Source organism: Ictalurus punctatus, chromosome 22 (assembly GCF_001660625.3).
Source record: "Ictalurus punctatus breed USDA103 chromosome 22, Coco_2.0, whole genome shotgun sequence".
Classification (NCBI taxonomy): domain Eukaryota; kingdom Metazoa; phylum Chordata; class Actinopteri; order Siluriformes; family Ictaluridae; genus Ictalurus; species Ictalurus punctatus.
In genome coordinates this window covers 2,011,068-2,023,326 of record NC_030437.2, presented here as the reverse complement: position 1 = coordinate 2,023,326, position 12,259 = coordinate 2,011,068, and the positions used below count along the sequence as shown (strand labels likewise).

Genomic DNA, 12,259 nt, shown 5'->3' with positions numbered 1-12,259 from the left:
GCCATAGCCAGGATTTTTTAAAATACTGAGGCTGAGCTAAGACACACGACCGTAGTATTTAAATGTAATATTTAGTGCATTTTGAGAGCAACAATAATCAGTTCGAAACTAATTCCAGTGACATTGATGGAAAATGTACTAGAAATCTGAACACAATCCAGCATTTCCATTAATGGACTAAAAGTGATGGTCAAATAGACACCATGCATGAAATAAAGGCTGGTAATCGTTATTGTTTTGGATTTGTTTAGCATCTATAAATACTGGAACAGCTTTTAAGATCATTTGAGAAATATCCAACCAGATATGTTGCATTTAAAATAAAATAATAATAATAAAAATCAATAAAGACTATATTTTAAAGACTAACACACCAACACCTATTCAAAATATAAACTATATTCTTTATCATTTTAATATTTACATTCACAATCCAACACATGTTCAGTCAGATGTCATTACTGATGTTTCTTATTCTGCATGACCATTTGTATATAAATTGTGCTATATAAATAACCTTCCCTTGCTTTTTCTTGTTAACACACCCGGTGTCTGTCAGTGTCATTGTGTCTACACAGTGTGTTAGCTGTTATAACAGTATCCAGGCTATAACATTAACAAAGATCATGGGGGATTCTACCAGGTAAAAACTACCAGTTTGCAGTGTAGGATCATGTTTTACTTGTGAAAGTGTTTTGTCGCACAGTAACTTCTAACTCCTTTCAGACAGATTATGTACAGACGCAAGAATTGTGCTCTGTAAATTATTTAATTTCCAGAAAAGAAATTCCATATCTATATCTATATATATATATCTATATCTCTCTATATCTATATATATATCTATCTCTCTCTCTCTCTCTCTCTCTCTCTCTCTCTCTCTCTCTCTCTCTCTCTCTCTCTCTATCCCAGGGAGCATGGGGCACAAGACGGGGTACACCCTGGACAGGGTGCCAGTCCATCGCAGGGCACAATCACATACACACTCACACACCCATTCATACACTACGGACACTTTAGACATGCCAATCAGCCTACCATGCATGTGTTTGGACTGGGGGAGGAAACCGGAGTACCTGGAGGAAACCCACGCTGCACGGGGTGAACATACAAACTCCACACACACAGGACCATGGATCGAACCCCCATGGTCCTGGGGGTTCCCCCCAGAATCGAATCCCCGCCCCTGGCGGTGTGAAGAAAACAAGCTAACCACTAAGCCACCATGTGCCCACAAAATTAAATTACATAACATTATGTAAGTACATTGACTAAACACTGCTAAGCTAATTTCTGGTACATAACATTAGTGTATACATCATATGGATCCTCCATTTCCTCATGTCCGCTTGTCTGCTTGTCTTGCTTGTTAGAGAACTGCTCCTGCCATTACAGATAATACACAGACTAAATTAAACAACAAATCAGTTAAAACGAACGTGTCTTCTAGTTGTTCACAGTTTGAAGGATAAGCTGACTGAGCAATCATCTGCTACGCTTAAGTTCAATTTAAGTTCATTCCTTATTTTTTCGCCATAAAACTTAATTAGAGATAAGAAATTAATTTTTTGAAAAAATACTTTTTTCAAAAACCTTTTCATGACGTGTTTCCTTGATGTTCTTATTGTAAATATTCTTAAGGTGGATGAGGTGCTATTATGTGCAAACTGCTTTCTGTTTTACAGGAATAATAAACTGCCAGTAAATAAACTGTACGTGTATTTTAGACTACCATAACCTCGTTTACAAAGTGTGACAATGATCATTATGTCAAGGTCACAAAATCGTAACGTGCAGGATGTAATCTATTTGATCATGCCTTTAATTTGCTTTTTGGAGTAGTCAAGTTAATTAAAATTTCTAATATTTTTGTTAATTTAATGAACCCTCCTGTAAAGAAAAGATGCCCACAGTTTGAAGGATAAGGTGATCACTCATCTTCTACACTTACAGCTCACTTTAAGTTGATTCATAATTTTATCCATAAAATATTTGATCCTTGAGAAGAGTAATGTCTCTAATTTGGAAGATTTTTGTAAACCTTTTCATAGATTTGAAAAGGATTATATTCTTAATTAATTAATAGTGTATTTCATGTATTTAATACTGGGCTTGAATGGGATTCTGTAGTTATTTAAGTGTATAAACATAAATTCCAGGATGACAGTGTTGCTGTTACATCAAACTGTCAGACAGTGGCACTAGACTCAAAACTGCTCCTCAGGGCACCACAGATATGCAGACTGTGTAGTTAGCTTGTGGGAGGACTGAGCATTAAGGCACAACTAGGCCTGTGTGTTAACACAGACGCATAATAGGCCTTCACTCGACCCGATAAATAATGTACTTTAGATCAACGGGCTAACTACGTAACTGAGACACACCTCCATTTTAATCAACCTTCACCCCCACACGTGTAACTCTGAACAGAGCTTAAGTCTGTAGTTATGTCTGAATACTGACAGTCAAAATTTTTGTATTCAATCCTCACTAAGTGCACATAATTCAATTCTGAATACAGCTCATAGTGTCTTCCAAAATTACTGGCACATTTATTATTTAGTAATGATATTATATTAGCTAAAAGGCCAAAGCTGTTTACAAAATGTCTAAAACCGAATGAAATAGGCCTACTGTGAGTGACTGTAGGAACATATAATCTATTAGCCACTATGGTGGAGTGTGACATTACAGATAAATTCAATGCTGAACACGGGCACCTCCAAAACAGGCCAAAATGTAATTTTTTGGCAATTGGTAAAAAGAGTTAACAGGTTAAGTTTATTTACACGTTCACACATGTAAAAAGCTTACTAATGTCCTTGGATGAAAACTAACGTACTCACCCGCTGACAATCCAAAAAACAAACTAAAAAAAACACGATGAATTAGCCTTAGGGTGCTAGTGCAGCCCATTATGTGGAGTTTAGCCAGAGAGATAAAATAACACTGCAATAAATTATTTGGGTTATTTTTCTTGTCTTTTTGACTTGTCTCAGTCTTGGGCATTGGTTTCAGTAAATATAGTCAGACTGAGTTTGTAAATGTTCATGTTTTCAATTTCATGCGCAAGTTTGACAAGAGGCAATTCCTTCATCTAGAAAACAGCAGATGAGTCGATGTAAAAGCTTGGCCTCAAAAGGGTTTGGTAGCTTTGTTCCTGATCTTGACCCGATCTAACTCGTATTTGTGTTTAATCATGACTCAGACTTGACTCACTATAATCTATTACCGGTCTTAAACTTGACAATGTGGTCTTGACTACAGCCTTAAGTGACGGAGGCAATAAATTTGCACCGGCTCACCGTATTACAACGTAAAGCTTCTCATTTTAGTTGGAATTAAGATTTCATTGTCAGTAATTCTGGAGGTCCTGCAGATTTACCTCTATATCTTGTGATTCAACACCTAAAATGAAACAAGAGAAAAACTATTATTATTATTATTATTATTATTATTATTATTATTATTATTATTGCCCTCGAAAAAATGATTAGGAGTCTGTACTTAACTTTTCTTTGAGGGTTTGTAAAAAGTAGTAGTACAGAATGGACAGTGGTACAGGGAACAGCAGGAGGTGCATTTGTTAAGTATTGGTAATCTGCAACCTCTCTGTATTGACAGAATTTCTGCACCTGAAGAGAGAATACAATTTATGTTAGATGGAGAGAGAAAGAGGAGATGGGTGTTTATAGTTTATACAAGTTGAGAGAGGGAGAGAGAACTTTACATTTCCTTAAGTAGAGCAAAAGCTAAAGCAAACACACCTTTTTCAGCTGCAAGTTAAAGAGAACTTGTTAAAGGCAGAGTATAACTGCACACTCACTTAAGGATTTTTATTATTTCCGACCTTTCAGCAGACAAGCAGCCTTTGTCAAGGTACAACTTCCCATAAAATGGAGAGCGATTTAACAATGTTCTCTGAAATGCTTGTGTTAGAGTGACGTCCTCTTTTTCCCCGACATGTCGTTTTCAGACTTTAAAAAAGTGAGAAAATGTCCGGGATTTGGCTTTAGTTTCATTATGATGTGTTTATGGTCTAATACTGCATGATGTGTGCGCATGTTCACATTGCTTTAACCCCTCTCTGTAAGTCCCGCCTTCTCGCACACTGATTGGTCCATTATAAAAGGTTTGCAGCAACTCTTGGCCAAATTCCTGCCTCTCAACCGTTAGCCTGCTCTCAGAGAACATGCGAAGGTGAAGTGCTGTTCTGTTCGGAGTCAAACAGTTACTTTACAACAGCAGCAAATACCATCTGTCCTGAGTCGAAACAACATCCATATCCATATAAGGTCATTTTTAATTTCATGTTATCGTGCTGCTTCGTATTACATGGCCATTCAAATGTGTAAATGATGGTAGAAGGTTCACTCATGGCATCTGATATTTTATTTTATTTCATGGATATTCAAAATAATGTAGGAAAAAATGTAATATATATATATATATATATATATATATATATATATATATATATATATATATATATATATATATATATATATATAGTGTGTGTGTGCGTGTGTGTGTGTGTGTGTGTGTGATGCTAATAGTGTATCTTTTCAGTGTATTAAAGTCCAGATTTTATTTGTGCATGCACCAGGAGGTGCTCATGTGAGTCACGACTGGTAAGAGAGAACCAGAACTATAATCAAGAGCTGCCTATATTGTACGTCATGTCAAAATATGATTTTCTTTGGTTTTGAATGATTTTTAAAAAAAAAATCCTGATAGTATTCCCTTTTTTTTCAAAATGTACCTGTAATCTGATTACTTTGTATTTTGACATAACTGTAACGGATTATAATTACCAGTTTTTGTATCCTGATTACATAACGCCGTTAAATGTATTCTAAACCTGTTTATATCACACTCCAGTATATTCTTATGCACCTATAAAAATAACGGGGAAACAGCGACTCCCAGAGGCCAAAAGATTCAGAACAGAAGCCACGATAGTTTCCCAATCTCACTCACGTCATTAGAGGACTGATGATGCACACCAAATTACAGCCCAAACAGTTTTTATTGTCAGAACCTCTATAAATCTGCTATTTTCATAGAAACAAGCAAAAAATAAATACGTATCTATTTACACTTGAATATTTTATTACACTGGATAACAAACTGAGACCTGATACAAGGATTATAGTATAACATTAAATGTGCAGAATCCTGAAACTATTATATGATATGATATTATGTTATGTTATATTAATATCTGTTTCATATTAACCAAACAATTAATGATTTATTTACACAAATTACTCAGTGTGATTGAAGAATATACAACATGTGTATACACCTTTTCATCATGTCTCCTGGTTCTCTTGGTGTTCTTGGTAGAGGACTGTAGTGCAGTGTAATGCTCCGAGTCCGAGTCAGCAACCTGCAGGAACAAAGAAGGTACACAGAGATCATAAAAATATAAATATAAATAAAAATAAAAGATATTCTCCCTGACATTCTTATTGAGCTGGAGTGAAGTTTAATAGAGTTCATAAAGCACTCATGGTGGAGAAATGTCTGAGCCTCATTCTCTCTGAATACTTTCATAGTTGGATTATATTCATTATTTAAATAAATAAATAAAATAAACCTGTACTAAGGAGGTACTGGGATATTTACAGTTAAGAAAATGTAAGTTCTGTAAGAAATATTTGAGAACCTCTGCTTTTATTTACATCTATTTTTTATTGATTTAAAAACTGTTTTAAATAATCAACACATTTTCATAAAATCTGATTATATTCTTTTTGCTTAATGGTTTCCAGTCACATGCTGAAACATACTGGATATATAATTTCTTTAGAAATGTCTAGAATTAAGATAATCTTGTGCTTAAGCTTTCTCCACATATGAAACTGAAAACAAGCTAAAGCAGATATTTGTTTTTACACCGATCTGGAACACACCATCAAATATTTATCAGGGTTTCACAGATTTAAAAAAAAAAAAAAAAAAGCTGGCACACACTGTGGTTTTTTAATGAAAAAAGGAAAAATGACCAAAATATCAAAATCTAAATGTGAATCTAACAAGATCCACTTTGTCATGAGCCTTTCAGCTTCCAGTCTTTTTTTTAAGTCAGCATGTATAGATTCCAAATATTAGAACTGAGAAGTTCCAAGAGCTGCTTAGAGAATATGAGCTTTGTTATATTTCATATATATTATCTTAATATTTACCAAAAACACTAAACGTCCATTTACTGTTATTTATTTGTTGTTTTTCTTCAAATATAAGATTTCTACTGAGAGCTTAAAAAATTCTTTATCAGTACAAAAAACCCCCCAAATGTATTGATTTCTGTTACAAGGTAAATCAGGATTCATCATTCTGGAGGTCAGTGTGTGTGTGTGTGTGTGTGTGTGTGTGTGTGTGTGTGTGTGTGTGTGTGTGTGTGTGTGTGTGTGTGTTTAAATTAATCTCAAATTTACCTCAATATCTTCTGCTTCAGCACCTAATGCAACACAAAGCAAACATGATGATTATTGTCATTTTTATGATGATGTTGATGATGATGATGATGATGATGATGATGATGATTATTATTATTATTATTATTATTATTATTATTATTGGAGTAATAATTTACCTCTAAGAGTTTTTCTGTGCTTCAGTATGATGAAGATCAGGACACCGAGAAGAATCACGATCACGGCACCAAACACTGCAGTCAGTATGAAGAACACAGCAGAAGAGTCTTTACCTTAGAGAAAAATATTAAAGAAAACTTTTTGATCCCTAAACCTGCATCATATTTTAATTTCAAATGTACAGAAGTCTTTGTGAGGGAAAAAAACAGCAAACCTGTAGCTTTATCCTCAGAAAATGTTTTATTTACACCTGAAAAAAGAAACATTATTTATAAACCTCAGTCATCTCAATCAGTGTTTACTGAAACTATTCACTTTGTATAAATTTACCTTTCACTTGTAAAGAGGTCGAGTTGCTAAAGATCATTTGATCACTGAAGCTGCAGTAATACAGTCCTGTATCAGAGACGGTTACTGCAGTGATTGTGAGAGACGTGCTCTTGCCATGAACAGACATCACTATTCTCTCACTTCCATTAAAGAAGTAACAGTTTTCTGATGGAGATGATGTTCTAAACTTTTTACACACAAGACGAAGTGGAATTGAACCACACGTGTGTTTAAACCAGAAGATGAAACCTGTTTTAGTCAGATCATGTTGGCACCAAATAGTGACGTTATCTCCAGCTTCTGCCTCCAAAGATAAAGAGGACAGAGTCTCTGAGATAAAACCTGCAACCCACAAAACACAAAATATAGAATAATAATAATAATATATATATATATATATATATATATATATATATATATATATATATATATATATATATATATATATATATATATACAGTGAGGGAAAAAAGTATTTGATCCCCTGCTGATTTTGTACGTTTGCCCACTGACAAAGAAATGATCAATCTATAATTTTAATGGTAGTTGTATTTGAACAGTGAGAGACAGAATAACAACAAAAAAATCCAGAAAAACGCATGTCAAAAATTTTATAAATTGATTTGCATTTTAATGAGGGAAATAAGTATTTGACCCCTCTGCAAAACATGACTTAGTACTTGGTTTAAAAACCCTTGTTGGCAATCACAGAGGTCAGACGTTTCTTGTAGTTGGCCACCAGGTTTGCACACATCTCAGGAGGGATTTTGTCCCACTCCTCTTTGCAGATCTTCTCCAAATCATTAAGGTTTCGAGGCTGACGTTTGGCAACTCGAACCTTCAGCTCTCTCCACAGATTTTCTATGGGATTTAGGTCTGGAGACTGCCTAGGTCACTCCAGGACCTTAATGTGCTTCTTCTCAAGCCACTCCTTTGTTGCCTTGGCCGTGTGTTTTGGGTCATTGTCATGCAGGAATACCCATCCACGACCCATTTTCAATGCCCTGTCTGAGGGAAGGAGGTTTTCACCCAAGATTTGACAGTACATGGCCCCGTCCATCGTCCCTTTGATGCGGTGAAGTTGTCCTGTCCCCTTAGCAGAAAAACACCCCCAAAGCATAATGTTTCCACCTCCATGTTTGACGGTGAAGATGGTGTTCCAGGGGTCATAGGCAGCATTCCTCCTCCTCCAAACACGGCGAGTTGAGTTGATGCCAAAGAGCTTCATTTTGGTCTCATCTGACCTCAACACTTTCACCCAGTTGTCCTCTGAATCATTCAGATGTTCATTGGCAAACTTCAGACGGGCATGTATATGTGCTTTCTTGAGCAGCGGACCTTGCGGGCGCTGCAGGATTTCAGTCCTTCACGGCGTAGTGTGTTACCAATTGTTTTCTTGGTGACTATGGTCCCAGCTGCCTTGAGGTCATTGACAAGATCCTCCCGTGTAGTTCTGGGCTGATTCCTCACTGTTCTCATGATCACTGCAACTCCACGAGGTGAGATCTTGCATGGAGCCCCAGGCCGAGGGAGATTGACAGTTTTTTTGTGCTTCTTCCATTTGCGAATAATCGCACCAACTGTTTTCACCTTCTCACCAAGCTGCTTGGCAATGGTCTTGTAGCCCATTCCAGACTTGTGTAGGTCTACAGTCTTGTCCCTGACATCCTTGGAAAGCTCTTTGGTCTTGGCCATGGTGGATAGTTTGGAACCTGATTGATTGATTGCTTCTGTGGACAAGTGTCTTTTATACAGGTAACAAACTGATATTAGGAGCACTCCCTTTAAGAGTGTGCTGTTAATCTCAGCTCGTTACCTGTATAAAAGGCACCTGGGAGCCAAAAATCTTTCTGATTGAGAGGGGGTCAAATACTTTTTTCCCTCATTAAAATGCAAATCAATTTATAAAATTTTTGACGTGCGTTTTTCTGGATTTTTTTGTTGTTATTCTGTCTCTCACTGTTCAAATACAACTACCATTAAAATTATAGAATGATCATTTCTTTGTCAGTGGGCAAACGTACAAAATCAGCAGTGGATCAAATACTTTTTTCCCTCACTGTATATATGTATATATATATATATATATATATATATATATATATATATATATATATATATATATATATACATGCGCACACACACACACACATTCACACACACACACACACACACATATATATATATATATACATATATTTTAAATTTATAAATAACTTTAATATATACAGGTAGGACATGAGGGTTTTTAAGGATCTGATCTTCTGTGTTTCATGTTTAAGTTATAAGAAAGTTAAATTCTCAATAAAAAAAATCTCACAGATGGACAGATGTTTTTTCTTTTATGGAAATTTGCAGTTTTCTGAATAATTAAATGTTTCAGTTACACGAGCATGTAATGAATAATGTATTTATATTACAAATATAATAAGAATTTAGTAAAGTGACCATTAAGATGATGAACACTTACCCATGGCACAGAGAAACACAGGCAGAGTTTTAAACTGAACCATTGTGTATCAGCCGAGAGACAAAGAGGAAATGATCTGTTGGTCCAATCGAATGCGGCTTTATCTGTGTGTAGGGGTGTGGATGTTTATGCAGCCTAAAGCACAAGAAAAAAAAAAACAAAATAATAATCTAAAATAGATCTCGTTATCTCACCTAACATTTCAGTAGAAGGTCAGCTGACTCAATGATGTTCCTTCAAATCCACTAATTTTACTATAAACACACTAATGTATAATTCAGAGATGTACAGTTTACTTGTGATACATTATAATGTATTCATATGTTTTAAGAATGTACACTAGTTTATTTTTATATGTAGAATGTGTAAGTACCCTGTGGGGACAAGTATTCTATATTCCAGTTATTATTTGATATTTATAATAGGAATTATTTCAGAGCATGATGGTACAGCAGGAAGCGTTGTCACCTCACAGCTCCTGGGTCCGGGGTTTGATCCAGGATGAAGTGTTTACTTTTTCAATCACCAACACAGCTTTTCATTTCTGGTTTTATGAAGGACTTTTATTCAGAATATTCATTTGGTTTGCAGTGCTGTGCTCTCACTCGAGTGTATTATAGGGGAAAAGCCTTGTGCTAAATGTTTATTGTAGTTCCTTACAGTGACCTCTTTTTATTTCATTATACAACCTAATGTAAGTATTTTATCCATTTTAACATGCCTGATCTGGAGAATGAGTGTGATATATCTGTTTGATATATGATTATCAGGAGTGTGAACTGCTCTATAAATGCTGGACAGCAATCGCCCTTCAAACATCATTTAAACAAAATAATAACGAACAGAATCTTTCAAGCTTCTTATTTTTGTGCAAATTGAATAGTGGAAAAATTTGTGTCTGAAAGCAGCCAGCGGTCAGAAGCAGATGAACCACAGATGAGACTGGTGTCAGTTTTCACAGTTTAAATGAAGCATCATGCGTGCAAATGTACCAAGTGTCAGGTCTGTGGTTGGAAACTATTCAAACGATAAAAATGGACAGTTGCTGCATGTGTCTGAGTTAAGACTGTGGTTTAAGAGACGACTTCACGTGACTACAAGACCGATGAAACGACTAAAGAAAAAAATAATCTAAAACTGATTACATTTACTTTTTTGTCCATTAATCAACATAAAATATCCCATAATGACATCGTAAAGAAAAAAAAAGTTGGACACACATGGACCTGGGTGATTTTTCCCATTCCTCCTGGCAGATCCTCTTAAGCTCAATCAAATAACTGTTAACAGACATCCTCAGCTCTCTCTACACATGTTCTGCAGGGTTCAAAGCTGGGTTTTGGCTCAAGGACATTCAGAGACTTGCTGAAAAATGAACCTTCACCCTGGTCTGAGGTTGTGTTCACCCTGAGGCAGGTTTTCTTCATGGACCACTCTGCATTTGCCTGCATTTATCTTTACCTCAGCTCTGAACAGACTTCCTGTCCCTGCTACTTAGACACACCCCTTTTGCATGCAGTCATGTTGATGAGTAGCACCTGGTAGTACTTGGAGTTTGGCCCAAAGAGTTTTTCCACATCAGCCCTGAGAATATCTTCACGCATGCCTTTCTAAGATGGTTTTCCTTTCCATCAGGTTCTCCCATCTCCAAGGAAGACTTCTGAAACTCTGTTAAAGTGGCCATTGGGTAATTGGTCACCTCCCTGACTAAGGCCCTTCTAGCCCGGTAACTGAGTTTGGTCGTACAGCTTCCATTTCACACTGATGTTGAACACGGTGTCCTGGGAATATCCAATGCTTTGAATGCTGCAGACATAGAAAATCCAGTTTCACAAAGATATGCTGTTGGAAACTGCGCCAGATATCTTACTGCTTTGTCCAAAAGCTCTGAGATTATGACATAACATTCTGAATATATGTTAAGGATTTCTGTGGAAAGAATTTTCAGATTAAAAGCACTCTCACAAGATAGTTTAATAAGAATGTCTTTCTGTATTGTGCTCAAACTGGTGATGGCTCTTTCACACAGATTCACAAAGGGGGTTTCAATCCAACTAAACTGAACATCTGGAGCTGAAAAATAGTCATGAAACTTTTATTACAAATTTGCAGGTGATCTGCAATCACCTTTGTGACAGCGTCTGGCAGGGACATGTCTTCTTTAGACAGAAAATCAGACAAATTCTCAAATGCTTCATAGTTTGTCTTGGTGAATATGTCTGTTGTATAAGTCCAGTTCTTAATTTTAGCTTATATTTTGCTTTGGACACAAAACACCACCAGTAATTTTCCTTGAAGACTAAGACTGAGGCCATTTAAACGACTGAAAATGTCCCAAAGGTAGCCAATTTAACAAACCACTCAAATCACTAAACATTCTGAAAGTTCAAAGTAAAAAAATAAAAACCTTAGTGTTAGTGATGCCCTGGTCATGCTCAGATCAGAGAGAGATCAGAGGAGGGTGGGGAGGGGTGTGTATTTGATGGCCAATCCCACACTGTGAAGATGTTGTCCACCAGAAGGATATCCTTTTGAGAAAATGTGTAGCCCATTGCTTCCTCTTTTAGGAAACTTTCATCCTAAAAGATCCTGCTCTCATTCAGGGCAGCAATGACAATGATGTACTGCCTAAACTCAACAGCAACCAGAGGAGCTCTCTCATTTATAGGCCCTGTCCTGCTAGAGGATAAGGAGTGTGATCTGTCTGTGTGTGCTGTTCCTGCATCGCTATTCTTTCAGTGTGCGCCTCCCTGGTCTTTTATCTTCCCAGACTAACCCATAAGGGGCAGTGTTTGGGTTATTCTTAGGCCTCCTTGTGGTCACACATAGTAACTGGTGCATCACAGCTCCAGACTAG

At 36.3% G+C, this 12,259-nt stretch overlaps 1 long non-coding RNA gene across 2 annotated transcripts; it reads right to left on the bottom strand.

The window, feature by feature from the left end:
• Positions 1–4,802: 4,802 nt before the first annotated feature.
• Positions 4,803–11,122, bottom strand: LOC108255412 (T cell receptor alpha variable 4). Of its 2 annotated transcripts, XR_006980808.2 has the most exons (6): positions 9,403–11,109; positions 6,933–7,274; positions 6,817–6,852; positions 6,602–6,715; positions 6,444–6,466; positions 4,803–5,392 (listed from the first exon to the last, which is right to left on the bottom strand). It is a non-coding gene; the product is annotated as a T cell receptor alpha variable 4 (long non-coding RNA). The 2 variants fall into 2 exon arrangements; XR_008393235.1 differs by lacking the exon at positions 6,444–6,466 and having other exon boundaries at positions 9,403–11,122.
• Positions 11,123–12,259: the final 1,137 nt, after the last annotated feature.